The sequence below is a fragment of the Octodon degus genome, unplaced genomic scaffold (assembly GCF_000260255.1).
Source record: "Octodon degus isolate 3935 unplaced genomic scaffold, OctDeg1.0 scaffold00001, whole genome shotgun sequence".
Taxonomy (NCBI): Eukaryota; Metazoa; Chordata; class Mammalia; order Rodentia; family Octodontidae; genus Octodon; species Octodon degus.
Genome location: NW_004524577.1, coordinates 1,431,840 through 1,444,601, shown reverse-complemented (window position 1 = coordinate 1,444,601; position 12,762 = coordinate 1,431,840).

Here is a 12,762-nt window from a genome sequence, read left to right as displayed (position 1 = left end):
GGACGCTGCGGAGGGACAGGATTCGCTCAGTGGGAAGAGAAAACCGGGATGAGGGAAGGACAAAAGAGAGGGGGGAAGACCACGTACTTGGGCGTAGATGGAGGATGACGTGGATAATGGTGCTGCCGACTTCTGCTGCTCTTTTGAAAGGAGCGGCTAAGGCTTAAATTTTTTTTTCTTATTTTTTAATTTCTTATAACTCTTTTTGTTGTTTTTACTTTAAACCAGTTTTGCACATTTATATCTGGTAACCTGAACAACTAATTTGAAGATAACATCATGTAATACAGAATCATTGTTGAAGTCCTATTACTTTGTTTAGTGAAATTTTCTATCGTTTCTAATGCTGTTTTTTCCTATTACTATTTTTTATTCTTTAAAAAATAAAAAAGAATGCCCAGAGGGTAAAAACAGTATGAAATTTAAAAAGAAAAAAAAACAAAACAATCTTACTATTTGTATTTCTATGTTCCTGTGTGTTCTCGTGTGAAAGAATGCAGGAAGAAGCAAGGTCGGTGGTCTCCTGAGAGGAAAAGAAGCGGCAAGCGCAGCGCAAGGAAGACAGAAAGCAGCGTGGTGGATGGCTATGCCAGCTGGGCTTTCGGCTGGGCTAGCGTGAGACGGGCTGCTCACCCCTAACCTGAACACCGGAAACCCAAACTGCCGTAAATCTGAAACTTGTTAAGCTCTAGCATGATTCTTCAGGTAGAAACTCCATACCACGAAGTCCTTTTCATGAACAAAACCATTTAAGATACTGCCTAAAATTCTTTTCAGGCTGTGTGTAAAAAGTGAATTAACTACATGTTTGGATTTGAGTCTTGTCCTCAAGATATCTCATCACATGTATGCAAATATTCCCAAATTCAAAAAAATCCAACACACTTCTGGTCCCTGCATACTCAAGCACTTTGGATACTGCATACTCAATCTGTACCTATTTGAAAAGATTTTAAATAACTGAGAAGAGCCTATAAATTGCAGCTAGCCAGGATGGAGCACCATGCAGGTGAGGTTGTCCAGGCAACTGCGGACAGAAAAGGAAGAAATGTGCAGACAGGCCCGCGGGGGACAGCGGCACTGTGGGACGGTCGAGAAGAAGTGTGAGAGGCGGCTAGGAAGGCAAAAGCCTGGGGCAGCAGCTGGCCTCAGCAGGGATGTAGTGGTCTCCTGGCAAAATTATAGGGTGCAGACTTCAGCCTTCGGCTCTCAAATCATTTCTGGGATGATATATTTAACCAGATAGTCTGTATTGTGTTTGCACTTTCTGTAGGAAATACATCACTTAGTTCCATTTCTTTGCCTGGAATTCCTTTCTCTCCTGTCAGTGCAACCTGATTTGAGATGTAAATAAACTGCAGAGATAATGCCCGAGTCACGTCAACTCCCAATTCCGCCCCCAGCCCGGATGAGAACGGTGATGGATGGTACGAGGGCTGCTGTATAATCTCTTCTGATTTAATACTCCTTTATCACATTGCTCATCTTCCCAGACCCGAAGCACAACACATTAAAATCTCTTTGTTCCTTCCACAATGCTTGTATCTGTGTTGCATCTCTAGCCTCCTTTAATATTGTTCACTATTAAAATAAACACACACCAAAAAACAATTACCCAGGTGGCAGAAGAGTTGGTCCTGTGCCCACCAGCCCTGCTGAGGCCGTGCAGTCCCTGTTCAGATGAGGAAGAACCCACGTGCACCACCACGCCGCTCTCTGCCCCCGGGCTCCTGGGAGCCACGGCCAGTGCAGCCACGCATGCTCCGGACACTGGCATCTGGTGAATTCAGTGCACGTGTGTTACGGCCACGTGCTGCAGGGGGCCAGGCAGCGGGCCAGCCACAGCCTTGCCAACGCAGTACTTACAAACATGCAGGTGAGACCACAGACTCCCACAGTGGCTGAGCGCAAGTCAGAACTCTGCTACCAAAGCTACAAGATCTTGGACAGACTCTTCGCCTCTCGCTTCCCTGTGGTTCCCACTCGGACAAACGGAAATCATCACAGCGCCACCTGTCGTGGGTGGAATCACATCCTCGCTCCGAAAGCATACACTCAATTCTGAACCCCGGTATCTGTGAATGGACCTTATTCGGAGGCAGAGCCTTTGCAGATATAATCAAATTAAGAAGTGATACAGAATTAGGGTGGCCACTGAACTCAACGGCCGCCATCCCTCTGAAGACAGCATTGGAGACGTAGACACAACCATGTGGAGGAGAGCGCCACGTGGCCGCGGGGGCAGCGCGGGGCTGCAGCTGTGAGCTACCCAGCAACCACCAGAAGTTCCAAGAGACAGAAACGTCTTCTCGAGAGCCTGCTGACTCCCTGTTTTCAGAATTTCGTCTTCCATAGCTCCGAGAGAAGGCATTCCTGCTGTTCTGAGCCGGTGGATGTGTGGCGGTTTATTACAGCTACCCAGGAAACAGACCCGCCCTCTCCGAGGGTCGTGTGGAGGTGGCACCTACCTGCAGTGCACCAGAGGTGCCGAGAGTAACATCTGACAGCTACGGAGCCACGCAGCAGGGCCGCGCCACTGTCACTGTTGACAGCATCGCTGTTACTGCCCGTGTCCTTCTTTTGCCCCACAAGCAGGCGCATGTCGCTTATCACACTCAACAGTGGACACACGGAGAGCGGGCTGCTTGCCTTCTGTCCCCACAGAACCTGCAGCTTCGGGCTGGCAAGCAGGCTCTCAGCCCAGCCCTGGGGTTCTCAGAGGAAGAAGCCGCCGTCTCCAGAAGACCATGCTGGGGTCTCCTTTGCAGGGGAGTTGTGAGAGGGAAGACCTCAGGGACGCGTGTGTTGTTGGCAACTTTGGAAGCCAGGGCAGCTTTCTGTAGGACTAAGCCCGCTGGGTGTGAGAGTGGAGCCCTCAGCCAAGCCCTTGGGCCAGGAGTGGCAAGAGCGGCGTAGAAGGTCTGGGAGTCAGGCTGGCTCGTACCCCACCTCCTCCAGGTAGCAGCGCCGTCACCTTTGGCAGTTCTTTAGCCTCTGCTGAGGCTGCTTCCTCATGTGTGCGGTGGGCAAAGTTAACACAGTGATGAGCACAGGAATGCGCACAGGCAGAAGCCAGCCTGCATGGGGTGAGAAAGTAGAGGATACTGTGTCCTACGGCTGAACACACAATGTGCGTGCGCGCGTGCACACACACACACACACACGCATGCACACACGCACGCTCCGTCTGATGGCACTCGGAGATTATTCCCACAGCCCACTCTAAGTATCTCCTTCCTATAATTATGTCTGTGTGTGTAGACCGAGCTCATCCGTGAAGCAGGATTCTCAGTCCCGGGCCTACCGCTGGCCTGGGGCAGGGAAGCCACGCAGTAGAAACACCTTTTGAGCACAGTGATAGCTTGGATCACTTGGACGGAAGACACTCACACTGTTGCTTCGCAATCCCTGTTATAACCACTTCCTACCCAGAGTTCTTTTTTAATCTTTTATTTATTTATTCAGCACAGGGTCTCACGACACAGCTCAGACTCATAGTGATCCTCCTGTCTCAGCCTCCCTGGCGCTGGGACTACAGACGTTCGTTTTCATAACAGTCGCCTTTACAGTGGGACTCAGGAGACCTGGCCAAGGGCTTGTGTGGCCATATTCATGCCCGCGGAGTCCACGCTTCTTCAAGCCAGTGCAGCAGGGTTCTGTGCGTGGAGCAGAGACCGCTTAACCCACAAAGCCAAAGTTACCTACTCTCTGGCCCTTTATGGAAAAAAGTTTTTCAATTCCTGCCTTAAATCAACTCACTTTTCAGCATAAACACATTTTTAAATAGGAAACTTCATAGAGCCAATGTAATTGGAAAGCAGTATTCCCTTGCCAAAGATGGAAAATAACAATGAAATGAAGATGTAACTATTACGATGAAGGTAGTCGAAGGGCACATGACAGCAGTGGAAATAACAGGAGTTATGAGCGTGGGGAGCCCGGGGGATGCGGGAAGGAGCTGTTGGGACCAAAGCTAACGCTGGAATAGAATCTCAGCTCACCACCAAAGAGCAGGGCAAATAAGGGCATAAAGGGAAAAGGACACTGGCAGAAAAAGTCTTTTCAACATCTGAAAGTAATAAGCATAATTTATAAACTAGATTAGAAAAGAAGTCCTCAGCAGATTTATAATGCAAACAACTGATGCCAATGAGAGCAGTAACATTCGAATAGAAATCTGTTTGCCTTTGGGAAATTCATACACAGCTTTAACGCTGCGCTGCTTGGTTTAAGGGCCAGGGCGGGGCTGACCAACCCTCCAGGGCTTTCCTTGTTGGCAGCTGGCTGGGCTGCGAAGGCGTGCCGAGGACGCTCTCCTCGAGCCTCGGGGAGTGACTGGAGCCGGGTGGCACAGAGGTCAGCGCAGCAGCCCCCCGCCCGCCCGCCCCTGTGCCGCAGTTCTCTCCTTTACGAGCGCCGCAAGCTTTTTTAAAAGCCTGAAGAGAGCCAAGCCCCTCCCTCAGAGAAATGCACCGAAATAGACACACCAAAACTTTTGCATTTAAAATGTTCCACATTGGAGATGCGTGTCCTGCACATAAATAGAAGTTAAAGGCAATCTATGTCTCAAAGCCTTGGTCTCATTATTTTATAACTTATTCTGGAGGGACTAGATATAAACGTTGCAAACAAAACAAAATTTTTCATTATTCTCAAAATCACGTTTTAGTGAAAATGCTACATTGCTTGCTTTGAACAAAAGGTTGCAGTTCTGGAGCAGTCTCTGATATCAATACCAGATCAATTTTACATTTTCATTTAAATGCTACCAAGGATCCAAAACTCAGAACCAAAAAATACATAGGAACAGACAAAATTAGCATTCCCATTCCTTGTTTTATTATGTGAGAGTGAGGTTATGTAAGTAAATGCCGAAGGCCCCGGACTTTTGCAGTTAAACTCATGTTGTCTGTTTTCCTTTGTTCTTTAGTTCATGAGGCTGGCTGGTCAATGACTGAAAAGTTCATACACCTATGAATAGACTTGAAGGTGGTTTGATGGTGAGGGTTTCACAGTGTCTTGAGACCTCCTCGTGCACCAAAACCTTGATAAGTCTCTGTCGTCCTCAAGGCCATCTGCAGAGGTGCTTTTCACGAAGTTTGAGGACATTACCCTTTCTGCAGGGTAACTATGTGGCCCAAGGACATCGTGGATTTTCTGCAACAATCATCATAGCAACCGAAGGACCTTGAACGGAAATACTTACGTCACTCAGATGACCAATAACATTTTTCCAAGGAACTTGTAGTGAAAGAACTTTGGGCCAAATTGTTCTGGGAGGGAGCTGTTGAGGTCCTCACAAAAGTGAAAATTCTGCCCTTTATTCAGCCAAGAACTTGGGGAGATGTTTCCTAGCCGGACACTGCATCTGAGCAAGAGGCTACTGTAATATTCAGCATCCATTCTGGGACAAAAACTCCACAAAAGGCCAGCTTCCATGGCACTAGACGCGATTTCTTTGAGGATTCTGGCTGAGTCTCCATGCCAGTTGTAGACAGTAATGAAGTGTGAATGAGTCTCCCGCAAGGCAAGGAAGCCATATGTGTCGTGCCGCACGTCAGACGCGGCCTTCCATACCCAGACATCTTTTCCAGTTAAAGTTATGCCTGAAAAAAATAAACTTTTCAGCCACAGATGTTTCCAAAGGGACCCCCCCCAAAGGAAATGTTTCTTTTGAAGGTGTCAGAAGGTAGCTCTATGCTGAAAGGTGTTAGCAGTTCCACGTAGTTGCAGACCAAAGGGAAGAGGAATTACCGCAATTCCTGCTTTAAAATATCAAGGGAAAATGTTCATCTTTCACAGTGGGTGAAGTTATTCAATAAAGGCACTGCTTTTTGGATGTCTCCACTGCAAGGCATAAGCCAGCTGACGGTTGCTAGGGCACCGTGTTTTCCAAGGCATCCCTTACTGTACAGATAATCTGTTATTTGACAGTGTGAGGGACAAAGATGTAGGCTTTTGCAAGACATTTCTTGGGGGCTGCAACAAAGGCAAATTCAGGTGCTTCCTTCCTTTCCAAATATAGGGTTATTCTCAAGAAACACGCCTAGGCTGCAAGGTGCTACATCTGGCTGCCAAGGTGGAAGTCGCCTCTGCCCTTCACTTGTCTTATATACCCACTGACAAGCAGTTTGCACCCAAGAAGCCCTGTGGCTTCAGCCTCCCATGATGTTCAGTAATTAAAGTGAAACCACCCACAATCTCAACATGCCTTTACTTCACGATACTTCCCAATCCAGCCTAGCTCACCAGAAACCAAGAAGGATGTGCCTTGACATCACAACAAGAGATGTGAGTAGTGTCACTTTTCTCTCATTGCTGGGACAAAATACCTGACACCCAAAATTAAGGCAGGAAGGGTTTGTTTAGCTCACAGTTAGGGGAGGTTTCAGTTCATACTCGGCTGGCTCCAAGGCAGAGCGGCGTGTGGTAGAGGGCCGCAGTTCATGGCAGTGGAAAACAGCAAAGAGAAAGGAAAAAGGGAGGAGCAGCTGCTGCAGTGGAGGCGGCAGAGAGCAAGTCTGTCCCCTTATGCTTCATTCAGGCTGTCTGCCCCAGGCCGAGTGTGGCACTCACACCCATAATCCCAGCAGCACTCACACCCATAATCTCTGGATCATGAATTAGTCACAAACCCTAGAAGTCTGCCCCATAACCGCATGAGGCTTTGGTGGGACCACTAAACACAAACCATAACAAGTGTGGTTGAGGACAAAGTCAGTGACTACATTTCTAATGATTAAAGTAAAGTAGGTGTTGTCATTAACCTCCCTCTCTCTTTAAGCTCATGTCAGCCCCATCCTTGCCACCTCTTGGAGCAGCTCTGGAAGTCCTCTTCCATGGGGGTCTCTAGCTGTGGCACTGTAGCTGCCTCGTTGTCTGAATCAATTTATTTATTTATTTATTTTTAATTTTTTTTTTATTTTTCAACAAATAATACACTGCATATATTCTTCTTAGTGGTTAATTGCTGTACAAGATGCGGACTTGTGATCCTATTTACAAACACCATTAGAACAAATCATTCTATTCATTAACACAATGTAACTATATATCTATCCCAACCACTTTGAATACACAGATACAAAATGGACATTCATCTGTATACCCCATTTTTTCTAAGTTCCGTTATTGAATATTATAGGTGTGTAAACTCAGCAAAATATTCTAAAAGAGTCCAGTAGCCCATAATAGCATTGGGTCTTCTGTTTAACTGGCAATGTCAGAAATTATTGACCTGAGTCCCCCACAGCTCAACTTAACAGCATGGCTTTATTTCTTATATTTCGTCTTCATACTTTTTTCTGCTGGATGGTTAAGACCAAGGTAAAGCAGGACCTATGCAACAAGAGTTGTAGCTTTTTGATCTGAGAAGGTCAGTGAAATGCCCTCAGGATTTGTCCTGAGATCCTGTACCTCAGATTGTAGAACCTTTATCAGTGCAGCCATGTGGATGAGTCACGGCCAATGCTTGGCCAATGTGCTCTCTGTGAAAGCCTGAGAGACTATCTTCTCCCCATGTGACTCTCCTTAGGCACACTCTACGTCATCGATCACTTTCCTCTTTGGCCCCATAATCTTCTTGATCAGAAAATTTGGGACACTACCGAGGTACATGACGTTACAGTACAAGTTCTCATATGTCCTGAGTCTTAATTGACCTTAGAAGGCTAGGGCCAAAATGTTGGCTTTCCTTGTAGCCCTCCTTTTTCTCTAATTTTGGTCTGCAAACTTAGGTTGTTTGTCTGAATCAATTTAAAACGTTCACAGCAACCTTTTTCCAAGAACAACGTAACGGTGGGTTCTCATCCACGTCACCTCCCAGATCTGGCACAGTGCGACTGCTGCTCTACTCACCGAAGTCAAAATGGCCATGGAGGAAGCCTGCCAGAACCGCTCGAGAAAAGGGCAAGAAGAGTGGAGTAAGTGTGTTTGGAGGATGTTTTGGCTTCTTGCTAGCTCAGGCTGCCTTAAGGGTAGGTCCACGTGACTTGTGGAGCTGGGCATCTAACTGCGGTCCCCTGAGCCTGACTGAGTTTGCCCAGGCAGGCACTTTAAACAGCTGAGCTAACCCACAAGCCCCCAAAGTGTGCTTGAAGTGCAGGGGAGTATTTTCAGAGGGATTAATAGAAGTAAAGCTTTTATTATAATTTTTTAATTTACACATTCACCACTGATCACATCTGGTGGAGACACCTGTCTCCTTTCTATCTGTGATCACCTCAGTGCTGACACAGAGCAGCCATTGGCACTGGTGACAGGACTTCACACGGATCACTGAGCAAGCATCCCACTCACAACAGAGTTGTCTGGGATGGAGCAAGAGCTGCCAAACAAATACACCTTCCTTGAATAATTTCACAATGCACACTTTTAAAGAAATAACTTCATTATGTGGGAAAAAAACCACATCTTTTGTATCACTTCATCAGTTGCTGGGCACTTGGGTTGTTTCCAAGGTTCAGCTAGGATGCCTGGGTGCACACACATGGCTACAGTAGGATGCTTTTAGTTCTGTGTGAGGATACCGAGAAGGAAGATGCTGGGTCAGACAGGACGTCCAGGCTCGGCTTCGAGGGTTTTCCACAACGCTGACTTCCACAGCGGTCGCGAGCTCCACACTCCCAGCAACAGTGGAGAAACGGCCCCTTCCCCACAGCCCCTCCAGAATTCGTTATTGGCTGAAGTTTTGCAATAGCCATTCTTTCTAGAGTGAAATGGAATCTCCGCATTATTTTAACTTGCATTCTCACATAACCTGTGGAGGCTTTTCGTGTACATACTTGCCATTTCGGCTTCTTCTGAGAAGCATGCATTCATCTCAGAAGCTCAATCTTAGGGTGGGTCATTGGATTTAACACACCTGATTATTTTCAGTTATTGATATGTGCTTGATATTCGTCCTTTGCCTGCTATATGTGGAGTACTACTCTGACATAAAGAAGGTAAACTCAAGACATTCATTGTTAAATGGATGCACCTCGAGACCATACTCCTACATGAAATAAAGCAGACATACGTGTGTGAATACCACATTGTCCCCCTGGTGTGAGAAACTGAAAGTGTAAATAAGAACCAAATTACACAACAGATAAGGTAAGATGGGAAGAAGGCGTTCAAAAAGAAAAGAGAACTAGGGAAGGGGAAAGGAAGGACAGAGAAAGAAAGAATGAGAGCCAAAGGATAAAACAGAAACAATATTTTGTAAATGAAGGAAGAGGGGTGGGAGGAATAAATGACAAATCACACCACGCGAGAGATCCATGTCCAAGCCCAAGTTCCCTATGATGAATGTGATTATTGTATATACTTAAATTGTACCAATAAACTTAATTAATTTTTACTGAAAAAAAGAAATAACTTAAAAGCAACAGAAAAAGAGAAGAAAAGATGTGTGTGTGTGTGTGTGTGTGTGTGACGCACAGGCCACTTGCTATTTGTCCGAAGGCCCCATCCCGGCTCCCCCTCCCCAGCTCCTCATTAAGAAAGCTTGTTAATGACGCTGACTCCAGAGCACAGTCTACTGTAGCAGCAACCTCAAGTGGGCAGAGCCACGCAGCCTTGTAATGAGAGGCTCCGGGAAACCAGGCCAAGGGACACGGGTCAGCATGCGCGTCAAGCTTGTAAGCCTTGGTAGCGTCCGACTCCTCCGTTATGCGCTGATTAACTGATACATCCTTTGTGAACTTGTAGAGTCCAGACTGTGAGAACAGAGGCCCTCTTTTCCTCCTGAGAATCGACGCAGCTTAGAGATCTCGAGAACAGCTGTGAAAGTCAGCTGGACCTGGGTTGGATCTCCAGACTATTATTTTATTATATGCATGGCGGTGTGACTTTTTAATTTTCTAAGGCTGGTTCCTCCTCCGTAGGATGGGGGTGAAGGGCGATGATGGGTCTGTAGCGGAGTCTGAGTCTAACCGGCGCGTAGCTCCACCAGCCTCCAAGGGCCGTCCTCCCCCCGCATCTTTCCGCCCACGTCTGAGCACGACGTGAGAAAGCCGCGGCGTGGCAAGCCCAACACGGGTGAGCCCCGCCTGCACGCAGGAAGTCACCCCGGTCCCGGCCTCTGCCGCGTGGAACCAAGACGGCTGCCCTCCTTGCTCGCGCACGCCGTGCTGGACCTGCCTAGGGTGGATCCCCGTCCTCTCCCGAAAGCTTCAGCATGCGAGCGCTGCACCTTGGGGTGATGGTGTCCGTCCCACCTCCTCAGAGCGGTCCCTCCTCGAGGCGGTGAGCCGTGCGTCCAGCGCTGACCACTACCCCCGGAGCGGCCCCCTCCGGTCTCGGCTGGCGGACCGCCTGTGCTGCAGGCTGGCGTCTGTGCCTGGGAGCTGCCGCTGGCCAGCGTGCTCCGAGCTGGGCTGCTGCCTGCTGGCTACCTCGCGCTGAGCCGAACGCTGCGCGCTGCGCTTGCTGAGTTCTTCCAAGCCTCCGCATATATTTAACCAACCTACATCAGCAGTTTCAATAATTAGTGTTAAGAATAGGCAGATAGGGCCGGCCAAATAGCTCAGCGGATTAAAGCGCCTGCTTAGATACACACAGCGACTGGGGTTCCATCCCCAGCGTGCTGTGCTGGCCGCGCCCCCGGAGCACGCTGAGATGGCCTTTGAGGCTGGGAGTGGTGGCGCGCACCTGTAATCCTAGCGCTTGGGGGGCTGTAAACAGGCAGATCACTACAAGTCCGACTTACGTAGTGAGACCCTGTAGACCCTGTATTAAAGTAAAAAAGTAAAAAAAAAGTAAAGTAAAAAAAAGAAAGAACAGGCAGATAGGCTGGGATCATCTCTGAAGTGGCCTTGGGTTGTGCACCTTGGGCCGGAGCCATCTTTGTATCTCATTTTGAACTGCATGCACGTCTACGGCCATACCACCCTGAACACGCCCGATCTCGTCTGAACTGCATGCACAACGCCAGTCCCAGCTACAGCCACCGCTGGGTGGAGGGGAATGACTCTGGCACCAAGCACAGCATCCCTCAGGCAGACTTTAACCCCATTTTATAGAAGGTTCAGGGACCAAACTAGTAGCCTGCACCAGCAGCACACTCTCTGCGTGGCCCTCTGCGGAAGGACATGTCCAAGTCACACTCCTAGAAGCACATGGCTGCTTCAGACCCCACAGAGCAGGTATGCTGCTGCCTCTGTCACTGTCACTGTAAAGGAGTCATAGCAACAGCATCTATGGTACTCCCGTGACACAGCCAAAGGGTTGGCTTAGACTCAGTTTAATCCTGGGGTTCTTCAATTCAGTAAAGCAACCATCCCACAGGGGGCTCCTAATCCTGACTATATTAATTTGAGGCTATGTGGAGGAAGAAAATTTGAAATGTAAGCAAGGCAGCAACTTTTTCTTCCAAATCCACCCCGTAACCACTATCAATAACAGTAATAATACCTGGACAGACAAGCAAAAATCATACTGACAGATTGGTCCACAGTTTGGCTCAACTGGGAATACAAAATTTACTAAAATAATTTATATGATAAGAAGATAAGAGACAGGCTGGCTTGTGTAGCTGTACAGCATAGATTCTGAACTAACTTTAATATCTACTGAGATGAACCTGTTGGCAAGCTTCCACATCCTTAATCAATATTGAGTCCCATATTTCAGTTATCCTTGGGGACCCTACTAACTACAGACAAGGCTCTCCCTACAATCTATGGGAGTGACTGAGCATTCACATAGAAGGGGAGGATTGGGTGTAGTCCAGGAATGAAGCTCATGCCTCGCACATGGCCCTGGGTTCTAGCCTCAGCACCAGAAGAAAAAAAAAAAAAAAAAAAAGACCAACCGGTATGTTTCTCCTTAACAATATTGCCAAAACAATATTTCCACACCCCATAGCCAAGACCCATTGCCATAAAATACCCCACTGCAAGGCGTGGATCGTCTGACCTAACATTCAATGAAGATAAATGAAATGTCTCACACGTGGAGACACTTAGGCCGCACTGACCCACTCGGATGTTTACTAAGACCCAGCACAACCTGAGTCTGGTGGCCCGCGCCTGGAGCTCAGGCGTCTGTGTGCTGAGGCAGGAAGATCGCAAGCCTCAGTCTGGCAACTTTGTGACTTCACAAGAACTTGCCTCAAAATCTAGAGGACAAAAAATAAGACTGGGACCATAGCTCAGTGCAGAGGCTCAGGGTTCGATCTGCAGTGTGTACAAATAAATAAATGGGAACAAGGCATTATGCAAAATCTACACTGAAAGGGAGGTGGGATCCTCACTCTTGTTCATTAAAAAATATAACTTGGTCTGTTTTTAACCTTGGAAGAAAGGACGGTTATGCAATCCCGATGCCACAGCACTGTCCTTAGAGCCAAACAGCAGCTGTTTTTCTTCCCATTTTTAAAATTAATTTGATCGGTATATTTTAGATAGACGTAACCATAATGCTTATCAAGGGGAATTTGCGCCTGCACCTGACACATCTTGATGCTTCTTTCCCCCTTTGCTTCCTTCCCTCCTTATTTATAAGTTTTACTTCCATTTTTTCTATTCATTTTTTCCTTTTCCTTTCCTTCCCTGCCTGATCTTCTTCCTGTTTCACAATATCTGTTACACGTTTTGATCCTTACCGACACTTTTGCTCTGTCATACAGAGCAACCATGTGATATTTGAATGTGCATGTCCAATTTATTTCCTGGTTCCTTTCCAAGATTTTCAGCTACAAATTGTGCTGCTGTAGAGACGCAAGCACACGGACTGCGGTGGTCTGATGCTAGCAGTTCTTCTGCGAAGACACCAAGA